The sequence below is a fragment of the Marmota flaviventris genome, chromosome 18, assembly GCF_047511675.1.
Source record: "Marmota flaviventris isolate mMarFla1 chromosome 18, mMarFla1.hap1, whole genome shotgun sequence".
NCBI classification, from domain to species: domain Eukaryota; kingdom Metazoa; phylum Chordata; class Mammalia; order Rodentia; family Sciuridae; genus Marmota; species Marmota flaviventris.
Window position 1 is genome coordinate 16464708 of NC_092515.1, and position 16439 is coordinate 16481146.

The window sequence follows — 16439 nt, forward strand, 5'->3', positions numbered from 1 at the left end:
ATATAGAACAAAGGAGCACCAACCTGAGAACTAATCAAGCAGAAGAAAGAATCTGTGAACTCAAAGACAGGTTATTTGAAAATATATAACTACAGGATAAAGAAGAAAAATGAAAAGGAACAAAGAAAGCTTTACAGGGTTTATAGGATAACAGCAGAAGAGCAAATGTTTTAGTCAAAGAAATTAAAGGAAGAGAGAAATACGTAGAAAGCTTACTTCAAAAAGTAACAGGGATGGGGGCATAGCTCAGCGGTAGAGTATGGTCAGAAAGTGTAAGGCCCTCGGTTCAATGCCCAGTACCCCAAAACAAAAAGAAAAAAAATGAAAGAAAGAAAGGGAAAGGAAATAGTAGCAGAAAAACTTTCCAAACCTGAAGAAACTGTAAATACCTTAGGATAGGAAGGTCAAAATTAACCAACCAGACTCAACCCAGACAAGACTACCATAAACACTATAATCAAACTATCAAAAATGAAAGACAAAGAGAGGAGACTGAAAGCAGCAGGAAAAAAGAAGCAAATAATATATAAGGGAGTTCCAATATGGCTAGTAGCAGACTTCTCAGCAAAACCTTACATGCCAGGAGAGGATTTGATGATATATTCAAAGTGCTAAAGGAAAAAAAACCTATAAACCAATAACACTATGCTCACCATAGGTATCCCTCAGAATTGAGAGCAAGATAAAGACTTTCCCAGACAAACAAGCTCAGGGAAAGCCAAGCGCAGTGACACATGCCTGTAGTCCCAGCAGCTCAGGAGGCTGAGGCAGGAGGATGGTGGGTCAAAGCCAGCCTCAGCAACTTAGTGAAGCTCTAAGCAACTTAATGAGACCCTGTCTCTAAATAAAATACAAAAATGGCTGGGGATGGGGTTCAGTGGTTAAGCACTCCTGGGTTCAATCCCCAGTACCAAACAAAAAAGCTGAAGGAATTTATCACATCTGAAACTATAAAATTCACTGGTTAAAAAGGTCAAACTCAGTATACTCCAAAACTGTAATGGTGGTATGTAAATCATATCTTTAGCATGAAGGTTAAAAGAAAGATATTAAAATAATAAGAGCTACAATAATTTTCAGGGATATGCAGTAAAAACATTAAATTATAACATCAAAAATTCAAAATGGGAGGATCAGAGTAAAAGTGAAGATTTGAGGGATTGTTTTGTGATTAAAGGTAAGTTGTTATCAGCTTAAAATAACCTGCTGTAGGATTTTTTTTAATAAGCTTCATGGTAACCACAGAAGAAGAACCTAGAGTAGATATTCAAAATATAAAAAACAAGGAATTAAAATATACCACTAGAGGAAAATGACTTAATCACAAAGGAAGCTAGCAAAAGAGAGAAATCAAGACACACAATGGATGAAGTTATTAAAAAAACAAAATGCTACTATATACTGCCTAAAGAGATTTACTTAACTTGCAAGAACCCTTATAAACTGAAAATGAAGGCATGGAAAAAGATATTTCATGAAAATGAAATAAAATAAAACAAAATAAAAAATGGCAAAAAGACAGAGAATGTCAGCATACAGTGATAAAATAGTTAATTTAGCAAGAGGATGTAACAATTATAAACATATATACAACCAACATCAGAGTACCTAAATATATAAAGCAAATATTGACAGATCTGAAGGGAGTGGAGGACTACAGTAGTGGAGGACTTCAAAATCCTGCTCTCAGAAATGGACAGGAAGAGAATCAATAAGGAAACATCTGCTTTAACCTATGCTCTAGACCAAATGGGCCTAATAGACACACGTTTGATCCTCAACACCACATTAAATAAACAAATAAAATAAAGGCATGCTGTCCATCTACAACTATAAAAAAAAATTTTAAAAAGAGATAACCTACAGAATGGGAGAAAATATTTGCAAACTGTACACCCAATAAGGTGTTAATATCCAATATACTAGGATCTCAAACGACTCAATAGCAAGAAAACATACAATTAAATTTTAAAATGAGCAAAGACATGAATAGACATTTCTCAAAAGAAAATATATAAATGGCCAAACAAGGGCTGGGGTTTTAGCTCAGTAGTAAAGCCCTCACCTAGCACGTGGGAGGCACTAGGCTCGATCCTCAGCACCACATAAAAATAAATGGATAAATGAAGGTATTGGTCCAACTACAGTTCAGGAGCCTGAGCAGGAGGATCACGAGTTCAAAGTCAGCCTCAGCAAAAGTGAGGAACTAAGCAACTCAGTGAGATTCTGACTCTAAATAAAATCCAAAATAGGAGCCATACCTCAATGATCGATTGCCCTTGAGTTCAATCCCTGGTACCAAAAAAAAAAAAAAAAAGAAATATATATATATATATATATATATATATATACACACACACACACACACACACACACACACACACACACACACACACACAAAGATCCTCACCTCACAAAAAAATAATAGATAAGAAGTACTGGAGAGGATGTAGAGAAAAAGAACCCTCACACTGGTGGCAAAATAAACTGGAACATTCATTATGGAAAGCAGTATGGAGACACCACTAAAAGTTAAAAATAGAACCAAAAGTCATCATACTAAGAGTATATAGTGAAAAGACACTGGCATTTTGAAGCAGTAGCCATACTCCTATGTTTATTATAGCATTCTTCACAAAAGCCACGATATGGAATCAACCTATGTGTCCATCAACAGATTAATGGATTTTTTTAAATGTGATATATATACACAATGGAATAACACCCAACCGTAAAGAGGATATCTTGCCAGGTATGGTAACAACTGTAATTACATCTCTAATTCCAGCTACTTGGGAGGCTGAAGCAGGAAGACTGAAATTTTGAGGCCAATGTCAGCAAATCAGTGAGACCCTGTCTCAAAATAAAAAATAAAAGGGGCCTGCGGTTGAGGCTCAGTGGTAGAGTACTTGCCTAGCATGTGTGAGGCACTGGGTTCGATCCTCAGCACCGCATTTAAATAAATAAAAAATAAATAAAGATCCATCAACAATGAAAACATTAAAAAATAAAAATAAAAGGGCTGGGGATGGTTGGGGGTGGTGGCTTATTCCTGTAATCCCAGTGGCTCAGAAGGGTGAGGCAGGATTGAGAGTTCAAAGCCAGCCTCAGCAAAAGCAAGGCACTAAGCAAGTCAGTGTTTCTAAATAAAATACAAAATAGGGCTGAGGATGTGGCTCAGTGGCCAAGTGCCCCTGAGTTCAATCCCTGGTACTGCCACCGCCCCTCCATTCAGTGGTAGAATACCCCTGGGTTCAATGCTCAGTACTACAAAAAAAAAAAAAAAAAATCCTCTCATTTGTTATAATATTGATGAAGGTAGAGGGCATTGCCAGGGCGGGTGGTCAAAGGATACAAATTCTAAGACAGGAGGAGTAAATTCAAGAGCTCTATTGTACAACATAACATAAGGCTGCCTCCTTTCTCATTTTTCTGACAAATGGGCTTATTTTGCTTCTGAACCAGTCCTTTATAGGCTAAGATGCCTATGAAGCCCTACGACATCTGCTGAAGCTTCTTGTCCTTTTTTTTAAATTCTTTTTAATTATTTTATTTATTTATTTTATTGTGGTGCTAAGGATTGAACCCAGTGCCTCACACATGCTAGGCAAGTGTTCTGCCAATGAACTCTAGCCCCAGCCCATCCTGCACATTTTTAACATTGGCAAAATAAAAATTGTAAGCTGGCCTCCGTCCCAACCAATCAGGATGCTGAGGTGGGAGGATCACTTGAATCCAGGGCTTGGAGACCAGCCTGGGCAACATAGCCAGACCCTTTCTCTAAAAGTACATAAATAAAAACTGTAAGAATTATATCTTACATTAAAAAATACATTTACCACCATGGCAATGTCATAGCTTCAGTATTATCTGAACATACCTTGATCGTAACTTTTTTATCATCAAAACTGGTATTTTTCCCCACATGGTGATGGATTACTAAAGCAAGTATTTTTTTTTTAAGTATACATAATGATAAGATTTGGTATACTGGTATACTATTACTAACATGCTTTGCTGTCAGACCCCCCCCCCAGGATAAAAACCTCAGCTCTAATAGTTATTAATCATGTTATCTGTTACTTTTCAATATTTTAGTGTCCCTCTAAATAAAATGGTGATAATTATAGGGGTTTTTTTTTGTTGTTTTTGTAGCTGGGATTGAACTCCTCGGGTACTTAACCACTGAGCCACAACCCTGGCACCCCCCCCACACACACCTGAGCCACATCCCCAGCCCTATTTTGTATTTTATTGTCTCGATGAGTTGCTATGCCTTTCTAAATTGCTGAGGCTGGATTTGAATTCACAATTCTCTTGCCTCAGCCTCCCAGGACACTGTGATTACAGGCTTGCGACATTACGCCTGGAATAGTTTCTACCTTTGACCTTATGTGGACTAAGTAACACATATCAAATAAAGCATTTAGAGTTGTTTCATTAAAAAGTATTTAATGAAAGTCAGCTATATCTTTTAAGATAAAGAATCCACATATCCTTTTCTCTATAATAATTAAAGAAACTCTTTTTGGCTCTTTTCTCTCTCAATAAAAAATAGGCTTCTTAGCCTTGCTCTTTTTTATTATGCTAATTAATAAACTACAAAGCATCACCTTTATAGGCAATTCTAGATTATCAACAATTTACAAAAGGAGGAAATGTGGATGTATAAAAGCAAATGTAGCAAAATACTTGTAAATTTTGGACCTAGACCATGAAGAAAAATACAGAATTACAACAGAAGAGTTAACAGTTAAATTAACTGTATCAAGCACTGTCTAAGGGGTTTTAATAGTTGTGTTGTTTTGTGATGCTGGGGATAGCACTCGGCCTCACGCATGGAAAGCAACTGCTCTACCCCAGACCTCATTAAAGGATTCTGAAGAGGATCTAAGGACAGTGGGGATCTAGAATGGCTGCTGTTTCTAAAATGAAATTAGAACAGAGATTACTTGGGAGATTGAGTGCTAGCCTGAGTGTTAATATGAGGTGGCTGGAATTGGTATTTCCAGTTACAAAATAAAAATACCAAAGCAACCCCTGGCCCAAGTCAGAGCTGCTTCTCACACAGCCCGAATTTTCCCATTCTTCCTTGAATGTGTATGTAATTTTCCTAAATAAACCTCTGTCTATTCCCCACGCCCCGCAGGGAAAAAAAAAAAAAGCAAAGCAACTTGGAGCATCATTCATAAGAAAGTCATAATCTTTAAAGAGGAAGTATTTATGGTATTTAACAACTGTGGTATGACCTAGGGGGAAATAATGTTTTCTATTAATTTTGCTTTAGCTGTCTCTTCTTTCCTAGCCTGATCATGACAAGGCTGCCGCTCTCCCGGCGCCTCCGCCCCGCCCCCGTCCGTTCGGATTTTGCTCTTTCCCAGAAGATGGAAGCAAAATATCCCATGCCTGGAAAAAATTAAAATTACATTTAATAAAGGAAGAAACACAAATTAATATTGACGTTACGTTTTTATATATGCAACAACAATAACTTCCTCCATTCCCTCCGCTTTCCTAAAGATCATCAGGATTGGGGAAAAGAGATGAGAATCGAAACATCGAGCCTTTCTTGGAGCCCGGCCTCGGAGCCCTGACTCAGGACCCAACTCCGCAGCCACTGCTACTCCCACCATCTTCCACACACATAAGCCGCTGGAAATGAAGACGTAAAGCCGACCCTTCCCAGGATCAGTGAGAAAGGCCACAGTACACCAAAGCTAAACTGCAATCTGTTCACCGACTTCCTAGGGAGGGAACGCCTTAACGCGGTGCTCTGGAGCTGTTCAGCAGTTCTCAGGATTGCGTCTTTTTGTTTGGGGGCCTTCACTCTGGGGTTCAGATACCTAACTCGGAGCCATTCCTGTGGGCCCAGAAGCTGGAGGGCAGAGGGCGCAGTAGGGCACCTGGTGCCCAGGCAGCGTCACAAAACTCCAGAGTCACTGCAAACCCGAATCACACAGAAGTCCGCGCCGCCCCCGCGCCGCCCCCGCGCCCATTTCCTCAGTGCACGCGACCAACTCACCTCTCCCAGCCGACAGCAGCAGGGAAGCCGGAAGGAAACCGCGTGGGGGCTTGTGGGAAATGTAGTCCGCCGTGGGGAAAGTCCGGCTCCAGTCCAACCAGCTGCACAGAGTGCGCAAGCGTGGGGGCGGGAGGTGGGGACCAGCGCAGCTGCTGGGGGTCGGGAAGAACTGGCTGGCCGGCTAGTGGAAGGACCAGGAGCTCTCCACCCTCTTAAGAGTTTTTATTGTTTCCCTACTAGGGTTAGAAAAATTCATGCTACCTGCAGACACCTAACATATGTACTGTGTGTTCAGTATATATACTCCAGCGGGGCGGGCCTATATATCAGACACCCCAATAAAAATACCCGCAAAGAGCGGGGGCTGTAGCTCAGTGGCAAAGCGCTTGCCTAGCATGCATGAGGCACTGGGTTCGATCCTCAGCACCACATAAAAATTAAAGTAAAGAAAGGCATTCTGTCCATCTGCAACTACAAAAAGAAAAAAAAAAAGAAAAGAAAAAAGAAAAAAATCTCGCAAAGTCCAGCAAAATCTACACGACTTGAAAGGTTGCTCCAGCTCCCTGAAGCTCTCAATGTCGCCCTGCCTCAGCCCCTTTTGCACTCTAGCACTCTGTCGCACACTACCATTGTGAGAGTTCCTGTTCTGTTATGTTAAAATGGTTGACATTGCCATTTTATTATTTGTTTGTTTGTTTGTTTGGGGATGTCTGGGGTCGAGCCTCAGGGTCTTTCCACCAAGCAACGCTCTCGGTGCTAGATATTTATTCTTACTGATTTTTAAAATCATAGTTCTGCTAGTTACCTAAAGAGGCTGTGTATTTTCCGTTTCGTTCTGTCAGGTTTTGCTAAAATATTTTCAAGCTCTCTTAAGCACATATATTTAGAATTGTTGTCTTCCTGATGAGGAGATTTGAAAAGTGAACATTAGAGAGAATGTGTTGCGAGATCTTTCTCAGAGGAGTTATTGAGCTTGTCCTGGCCTGGGTTCCTTGGGAAAAGACACAGATGAGCCCGCCAGGGAGTACATGATGGCATCCTCCCCATCCTAGATTGTTAATACATTATTAATAGATAGAAGATTGAGTTCTTAAGAATATAGTTTTAGCAGATCCTTGAAAATATCTAGGCTGATCTTATTAAGCCTCGATTTGCAAACAATAAATGTGAAGTAGGAGATAAAAGAAAATTCTGAGCTCCTTAAGATTTTTGTGAAAATATTTTAAAATTCAAAACAAATTACTATTTACATGTTTATGATTGAGTTTATGTGAGGAAAGCAACAATCCATCCAAATAAAACAAAAATAATAAAAAGGGGCTGGGGTTGTAACTCAGAGTGTGAGGCACTGGGTTTGATCCTCAGCACCATATAAAGATAAGTAAATTAATTAAAGGTTTTAAAAAAACTTAATAAAAAGAATTTAGTTTCTCCATATTTCCTTTTTTAAAATTTTTTTAGTTGTTGGTGGACCTTTATTTATATGTGATGCTGACAATCGAACCTAATGCCTCACATATGCTAGGCAAGTGTTCTACCACTGAGCTATGACCCCAGACCCTTCCTTTTTGTTTTGACTAAATTTTGAGGCATTTTGAAACTCTATAACGAATTTAAAATTTTTTAAAATTTTTTATTATTTTAAAATATTTTTAACTGTAGTTGACACAATACCTTTATTTTACTTATTTATTTTATATATGGTGCTGAGGATGGAACCCAGGGCCTAGCACGTGCTAGGCGAGCACTCTACCACTGAGCCACAACCCCAGCCCTCATACTGAATTATTTACACCCCTCACTAAGGAGCCTTGACATTTTTTTTTCTTTTTTTATGGGCTGGGGATTGAATTTTTTTAATGTTTTCTTTTCTTTTTTTTAAATTTTGAGACAGAATCTCACTAAATTGCTCAGGCTGGCCCACCTCCCGAGTAGCTGGGATTACAGGTGTGTGCCACCATGCCCAGTTAAGAACTGAATTTCTTTAAAAGATATAGGGCTTTTAGATTTCAATTTGTATAAATTCTCTTAAGTTGTATTCTCAGGAAATTTGTTCTTTTCATTTATATTGAATTTATTATAATGTTTATGATGACCTTTGAATGTCTATAATTCATGTATTCATTCTCTCTCTCTCTCCTCCCTCCCTCCCCTCCCCTCCCCTCAGAGGGTCATGCCATGTTGCCCTGGCTGGTCTCCAACTCCTGGGCCCAAGGGATCCTCCTGAGTACCTGGGATTATGGGTTCCCCTCACTGTGCTTGGCTATTTTTTCTCTCTCCATTAACTTGCTCAGATTTTTACTAATTTTATTAACATTTTTAAGAAACTAAATTATAATTTTCTCTGTTGTATACTTGTATATGTCTTCTTCAGTATGTCATCTCTGCTCTTCAGCCTTTCATTCTACTTGAGTAATTTATTCTTTGTAGCTTCTTAGCAAACAGGTCTAATTGATTTAAAATATTTTAATCTAAGCTTCCAAAATCCATAATTTTTCTTCTAAAGTACTACTTTAACTATATTCCACAAATTTTGATGTGTTGTCATTATTGTTTAGTGGGTATTTTTTGTTGTTATATTTGACATTTTTCTTTAGTTGTTCTATCAAGTCCAGAGAGTTTTTGAAATGATTTTTGAAATTTAGAGAAAAAAATTATTGAAGATTTGAAAAACAATTCCTAAAAGATTGACTTTTCCAGAAAACTGTAGCTACACAATGCATTGTCTGTCATGTTAAAACGTGCATAAGACACAAATACAAAAGCCATGAAACAAGCCACCATTCTTCAACAATTTGAGCAAAGATATAATACCTAAGGAATAATATGGATGACTTGCAAAGGATGGGTCTTTACTTTAAGCACTATTTAAAAAGGGGGGGGGGGGAGCAAAAATGGATGAGTGTATTCAGTTATACACACTGAATTGAAACTTTGGCACTAGGAATCAGAACATTTTATCATAGAGCATTAACATATTATAAAAGTGTATAGTGTCAAAGGAATAGAACCACCAGCATTCAAGAGCAGCTTTTGGGGTTGGGGTTGTGGCTCAGTGGTAGAGCACGCGCCTAGCATGTGCAAGGCCCTGGGTTCCATACTCAGCACCACATAGAAGTAAATAAATAAATAAAATAAAGTTATTGTATCTATCCATAACTGAAAATATTTTAAAAATTCAAACAGTTAAAAAAATTCTATTATACACCAACATCTTCAAAGGACTGCCGCAGTCTGGCTGGGCACAAATCACAAGCCACTAAAGCAGGAACAAACTTTATTTCTGAACTCCACCAGCACACTCCACACACACTCCCCGGGAATTCTCCCCAACGCCATGCATGCATCTCCTCCAGGAACCACCAACCGGAAATCCCTCCTCCGGCACTTCCCCAACCAATGGGAACTCTCCAGGAATCCCCACGAGAACTCCAAAGTAGCAGGCCGAGTTGGGCAGTAAAGATCTAATATACAACCGAATCAATCCAGCATCATCTTAATGGCTTGCCTCTCAACCAATACTATTGGCAAAATGCCAGGGGCCATTCTGACTTGGCTGTGGCTCTCAGCAAAGGATCAAGAACAAAAATGTGTTTACATAGATCCAGACACAAGTGAATGAAGAGCATCTCCTCACCCTGCTTTCCCATGGTACTCAGGAGGGGCTACTTCATAATCGCTGGCACTACACAAAGTTGCAGAATTCTTTGTCAGGTACTTGAGGAAATCGTGAGGATATTTCAGTAATAAAGCAAGGCTCTTCTCATCCAGAGGCGTATAGGCCAATATCGCTCCAATTCCTACAAATAATCTCAGTAGATGTGGCGCTCCATATACCTGAGACATGGGTGCATCAGGATGACCTACAAGAATTTCAGCATGGTGTGGTCTCTTGAATTTGTAGAGCAGTGGGGTGCCCATTGAAGTATTCTTTTAGTCCTGCCACAATTCATTAATAGCATACTTATTATCTATTTCCTCGAGATTTCTTATAAATTGTATAATATCTAGAATAGAATCCACAATCTTCTTTGCAGGAAGATAAAGGAGCTATTTTGTCTGGTAATTAAGTCCCAGTCATCAACAAGCCGTGGTTTTAGCTCTTCAGGAATCTTTACTTTAGCTTCAACTCTGTTCATAAATGTTTCTTTATTTTCAACAGTAGGATCTACCCGGGGCCCTTTTCTTCCAAGGAGGCTGAGGTGTCGCACTAGTTACTGCCACCATCTCCATTTCCAGGTGTTTTCTGTTTTTTCTTTTTTGTTTTCACCTCAACGTTTTCTGTTATAGACTAGATGTATTCTTTCCTGGAACCCCTCTTTCACCTCCCCCATGCATACTGCCCCCATTGGCTTTTTGGGGTTCTCGCTGTTTCTGCAGATCCGTGTCCATGTACCTGAGTACTCTGCTCACTGGAACCCATTCATCCCAATTTTTACTCCAACCGCTGTAATGTATAAAGTATTTCACTTGTTTGTCCTTTATGGCAACCTTAACACACTATGCTTCACAAAGAGGCCCATGAAAGCACCCTACTCGCTCACCCTCCTGGCATTTCAGCTTCGGGTCCTGCTTGAGCGCAGTTTATAAGTGACTCATCGCTGCCTCCTTCTCCCACCACTGGTGGCTACTGCTCCCTACTCTACCTGACCCAATTTCGCGTCAGAGGGGAGGTCAGGCACTGTAAGCTCCACGTCTTGGATCCGATTTGGAGTTTTGAAATTTCAAACCACTATTGTAGATTCATCTGTTTCTCCCTTTAGTTTGTTCAGTTTTTGCTTCATGTATTTTGAATATTTATTACTTGGTGCATACACACTTGTGTGTCTTTTTAATGAATTGACCCTGCTGTCATTCCTTTTATCTCTTAATACCAATTTTGTCTAATACTAATACAACCAGGCCAGTTTTCTTGTACTTACTATTTGGATGGCATATCTTATTCCATCTTTTTTCCTTGAACTTATTTGTTATTTTACATTTAAAATGCATCTCTTGGGGGCTGGGGAGGTATATAGCTCAGTGGTAGAGTGCTTTCCTCTTATGCACAATGCCCTGGGTTCAATCCCCAGCACCACACACACTCTGTCACACACACACAAACAACAACAACAACAACAACAAAACATCTCTTGCAGGCAGCATGTGGTTGAGTTTGACTTTAAAAAAAAAAGCCAGTATGACAATCTCTGGACCATTCACATTGATTATTAACTTGTCTGGGTTCATGTTTGCTTTTTTGTTGATTTCTATTTGTTCCATTTTAAAATCCACTACTTCTGCTTTCCTGCCTTTTTTGAGGGGGTTAATCATTTTTTTCTAATACATTTTTTGTATTTGCTTTTCAGCTATATTTCTATGTATCTATTGTAGGAATTACAATAGACATTCTTATTTAACAGAGTCTGCTTGGAATTAATATTGTATCACTTGAGTATATGAAGTTTTCTTAATTAGCTACGTACTTACTGGCTGCTTGCTTCCTATATTTTCATAGAGATTGGGAATCTTTTTTTGTGGATGTTGGTGATTTTTAGAGAGGGTCTAAGTTTCTTTGGGCCTAACTTGGAATCATCCTGCCTCAGTCTCCAGTCACTGGGATTACAAATGTGTGTCACCATGCCAGGCTTGAGGATTTGGTCTTTAATATTCAGTATTGTTAGAGGCTGGAACATTCTGTGGCACACTGTGTAGGCATGCATTGTACGTAAGCACTTTGTACACATTTATTCTTTGGTGAATCTGCTAGGTATGTAGTGATATCTCACTGTGGTTGTAATTTTTCTGTTTCCTTAATAAAAAAAATTTGAGCACCTTTTTGTTTGAAGTGCTTATTTGCTGTCCCCCCCCCATTTCCTGTTTGATTATGCTATTTACTGATCTATAGGGGTTCTTTATATATTCTGGATGAATCTTTATTCAAATACATTATGAACATTCTCCCACTTTGTGTTTTGTTCTTCCATATTCTTAATCGTGTCTTTTGATAAAAATAGATTCTTAAACTTAATATGGTAAAATTTACCACTTTTTTATTTCTGGTTAGTGCTTTCTTAGCTCTTTTAAGTAATCTTTGGGGGCTGGGATTGTGGCTCAGTGACTATGTGCTTGCCTCGTACATGTGAGGCCCTGGGTTCAATCCTCAGCACCACATAAAAAGAAAATTAAAGTTTTTTTTAAAATGCCCTCATTTGCTATTAAAAAAAAATCTTTGCAACCTCAGTTCTATAAAGATATTGTTTTCCTCTAAAGAATTTGTTTTACTTTTTAGAATTTGATCATTTATATATCTGGAATTGTTTGTGTGCAGTGTGAAGTAAGAGTCAAGAGTAATTTTTTGCCAGGCACAGTGGTGCACACCTGTAATCCCAGCTGCGCAGGAGGCCAAGACAGGAGGATCACAAGTTTGAGACCAGTTTCAGCAACTTAGCAAGGACCTATCCAAAACAAACAAACAAACAAACAACAACAACAACAAAACGGGGGGGGGGGGTGTGTGCTGGGGATGTGGCTCAGTGGTTAAGTGCCCCTAGGTTCAATCCTGGTAATTAAAAAAAAAAAAGTAATTTTTCATTCATACAGATATGTGACTGACCCAATGCTCCTTATTGAAAAGACCACAATTTCCCAACTACATTGCAGAGGAACTTTTATTATAAATCAGATGACCACACATATATATGTTGGGCCTTTTTTAGGGTTCTTTATTTTGATCCATTGTTCTATTTTTTCATTCTTAAGTAATACCATACTGCCTTAATGACCACAGATCACATTAACAAATTCAAGGAGAAAAACATTATTGTGCCAAAATGGCATCTGACAATATTCCATTGGCATTTCTAATAACAAAAGATAAGTAGGGTCTTCAAGAAACAACTGAGACAAACAGTCTATTTAAACCTAGAGTAAATATTACACTGATTTCCATTAAATTTGGAGAAATAATTAGATCCTGCTATCATCAATAATCCCACTAAACCTTTTCTGAAGGTTCTATTATAAGATTAATAAAATAATTACTATACATATTCAGGAAAAACCAAAATTATATCTATTTGCAGTTAACAAAACTGTTTAGAAAACTAAGAGTCTAGTAAAAACATAAAATTAAAAAGATTAGACCTTTGAAAATCTTTTGTGATAATGAAAACTATTATTGCATTCATATTTAAATTTTAACTTGACAAAATCACCATAAATACAGATATAAGCCACAACCTGGAAGACAGTTAAATCCATCACTTATAACACATAAAGGATTACTATCTGGATAAGAATATCACAAATCTTACATAAATTTATTTTAAATGGGCAAGATGTGAATTAGCAAGTTGTTTAGTCATGAAACAGATGTTTACAGATGCTTAACTCATTATTAACCAAGAAAATATTAAAACTCATACCAGACATGGATATAAGGAATTGCTTCACTAGTTAAAGGCATTATAAATTTACCATAATGCTACTCTACTTCTGTAGCAATATCCGACAAGGGTGAAAGTGAACATAAATTGTGAGAGAGTAATCTCGCTTTTTGATAAGCACCTTAGAAAAACTCTCATGTATAGCAAGAAACACAGAGATATTCAGTAAGGCATTTTTCACAGTGAAAAATTGTATATAATAAAAATATTTATCCATAAAAGGTTTAAATACAGACAGGGCCTATGGGTTTTCTATTCCATTGAAAAAGCACCTTGTATAGACTGTGGAGTGCTGGATATCAAACCTCAGGGCCACATGCATGTTGGGCAAGGGATCTACCATTGAGTCATGCCTTTAATCCCCTAAAAAAGCACCATTTTAAGTTTTAAAAATTCAAGCAGCTGGGTACATAGCATGTTAGTTGCTTTCTTTGCCATACAACCATAGATCTGCCATAATGGAGACATTTCAATCCTTGAAGTACTTCTGGTAATGGCAACATCTGCCCAAGAACATCTGGAATAGGTAAGGGGAATACAAGTTCTATATGAAGTCTGAGATGTTTTTGGTTTAGATAAAATGAAACAGTCTGTGAATATTTTTATAGGCACTTAATGTGATTCCTACCCCCAAAATTATGGCATGCAGAGCTCCTATGCTTGTTTTAACAAAAACATTTTCTTCAAATACTATTAAGTACTATATTTTCAGAAAATTTCAGTAAATGTGCTGACTCCAAGAAACCTCTGTTAACATGAAATTGTTACAGATTGTTACAAATTGTTATCAAACATCCATCTATAAGCAAAAACTAATTTTACTCTTATATCAGTAATTTTACTTAAGATATTATTTTTTGTGTTAATTTTACTCTTTATGAATACAAACAATTTGAAATCCTGAGTGGTAAAGATGTATTATTCCAGATGATGAATGATTGATTAGCGACAACTGCCCAATCAGAGCAAAATAGACTTGGAAGTACAAATCTTAAGGTATATCTTTAGCGGCATCAGAGATTTGGTTGAAAATAAACAGTTGTGACAATATTCATTTTAATTTGTAGAAGGTGCTATAGGTTGAATGTGTACCCCAAAGTTCATGTGTTGGAAAATTTTATCCCCAGTGGGACACTCATAAGAGGTGGGACCTGGAAAAGATGAATATGTCATAAGGCCTCTGTCTTTATGAATGGATTAATGTCATCATTTTGGAAGTGGGTTATTTATTGCAGAAATGGGTTCCTCTTCTTTCTCTCCCCACCCCCAGTACTGGGGATTGAACCCAGAGCTTTGCATAGCTAGGCAAATGTTTTGCCACTGAGGCCTCTACCTTCATGAGAGGATTATCATGAGAATGGGTTTGTTATAGAAGTGGGTTTCTTATTATAAAAGGGAAAGCTTACCCCTCTTGCTCTCTCTTATCCTCAATTTTTCCTTCCACCATGGGATGACAGAATACAAAGGCTCTCATTAGATGACAGCCCCTCAAATCTTGGCCTTTTCAACCTCCAGTACCATTAGCCAATAAATTCCTATTCATTGCAAATTACAGTCCGCAGTATTCTCTTATAGCAGCACAAAGCAGACTAGGCCAGAGGCAATAAATTTCATGTTGAATTTCTATGTTTTCATATGTATAAATTGCTGAGGCTGGTCTTGAACTTGCGAGGAGGTCTCCTTGCTGGAATTACAAGTGTGAGCAAAGTTGATGAAATTCAGATAAATGAAAATAGTTAGGAAAATAATGTAAAAAATCATTGGAGGGTTGGGGTTGTAACTTATTTGGTAGAGTGTTCGCCTAGCATGTGTAAGGCACTGGGTTCAATCCTCAGCAACACATTAAAAATAAATAAATAAAGGGATTATATCTGTTGCCTACAACTGAAAAAAAAATGGAGCTGGGTCATGTCTTTTGTCCAACATTGTTAAATTGTTCAAGTTAGAAATAAAAAAAATCTAGGGTCTGGGGATATAGCTCAGTTGGTAGAGTGCTTGCTTCACATGCACAAGGCCCTGGGTTCAATCCCCAGCATCTCTCTCTTGCATGCACACACACACACACACACACAAAAAAAAAAAAACCTAAAAAGTCTAAATACATAATTAAATCACAAGAGGTCAGAGCCCTATGTATTTCTGGCAAGATTATTTTATATTTTATAATTATTTTAATAGATATTGCATTCAATTTACTGATACTTTACTAATGTTTGCATGTATCTTAAGTAAAATAGGTCCAGACTTTTCTTTTGAGATGGTATTCTCATCTTTTTTTGTTGTTGATAAATACTTATTTTTATTGTAATTGGATACAATACCTTTATTTTATGTGATGTTGAGGATCGAACCCAGGGCCTCACAAGTGCTAGGTGAGTGAGTGCTCTACCAATGAGCTACAACCCCAGCCCTCTCATCTATTTTTATTATTAGGATATTTGCATTATAGAATAATATAGAATTTTATTAGAGATTATTAGTTCTTTAAAATATTTTATTACCTGAAAAACTATTAATTCTTTCTTTTTAAAAAATAAGATCATAACCACATTTCATTTTTTCCTTTGTCTATAGATCTGTTCAGGGTATCTGTAATATCTTGAGCCAATTTTGATAATTTAGGTTTCTTAGGATAACTCATTCTCTGTTTGTTTATACATATGCAACTATATGTATGTATTAACATATAACTTAAATTTTTAAAATCTCCTTGATATATTTAGCTATTTCACCTTTCTCATACATAAAGCTGTAACTGATTCATCTTCCCCCCCTCAATAACTGCCAATTCTGTATTAATGATCTCTGCAAAGAGAACACCCTTGGTTAGAGTCTACTACTTTATTAACTGTTCCATTTATTTCTTTTATCATATAAATTACTTCCTACTACTTATTGTATCCATTAGCTTTTCATCACTGTGACGACATACCTGAGGAAATCAACTTAAAGGAGGAAAGACTTAGTGTGGTTCATGGTTTCAGCTGGGT

The 16439-nt window shown here is 37.6% G+C and overlaps 1 protein-coding gene, 1 non-coding gene and 1 pseudogene across 5 annotated transcripts in view; 1 reads left to right on the forward strand and 2 right to left on the reverse strand.

Annotated features, from left to right (window-relative positions):
• Positions 1-16439, reverse strand: part of LOC114097381 (zinc finger protein 14 homolog) — a 97970-nt gene that overhangs the window by 17848 nt on the left and 63683 nt on the right. For 3 of the 4 annotated variants that reach the window (XR_004618718.2, XM_027941278.2, XM_071605038.1), the window contains exon 1: positions 6023-6065. The exons of the other annotated variant lie outside the window; for it this stretch is intronic. The gene's annotated coding sequence lies outside the window, so the exon portion shown is untranslated. Of the gene's footprint in view, positions 1-6022; positions 6066-16439 lie in introns of those variants that run through there. 4 annotated transcript variants of the gene reach the window in all.
• LOC114097410 (mortality factor 4-like protein 1 pseudogene) lies at positions 9325-10414 on the reverse strand (annotated as a pseudogene).
• Trnav-cac (transfer RNA valine (anticodon CAC)) lies at positions 15418-15490 on the forward strand. The gene has a single exon. It is a non-coding gene; the product is annotated as a tRNA-Val (tRNA).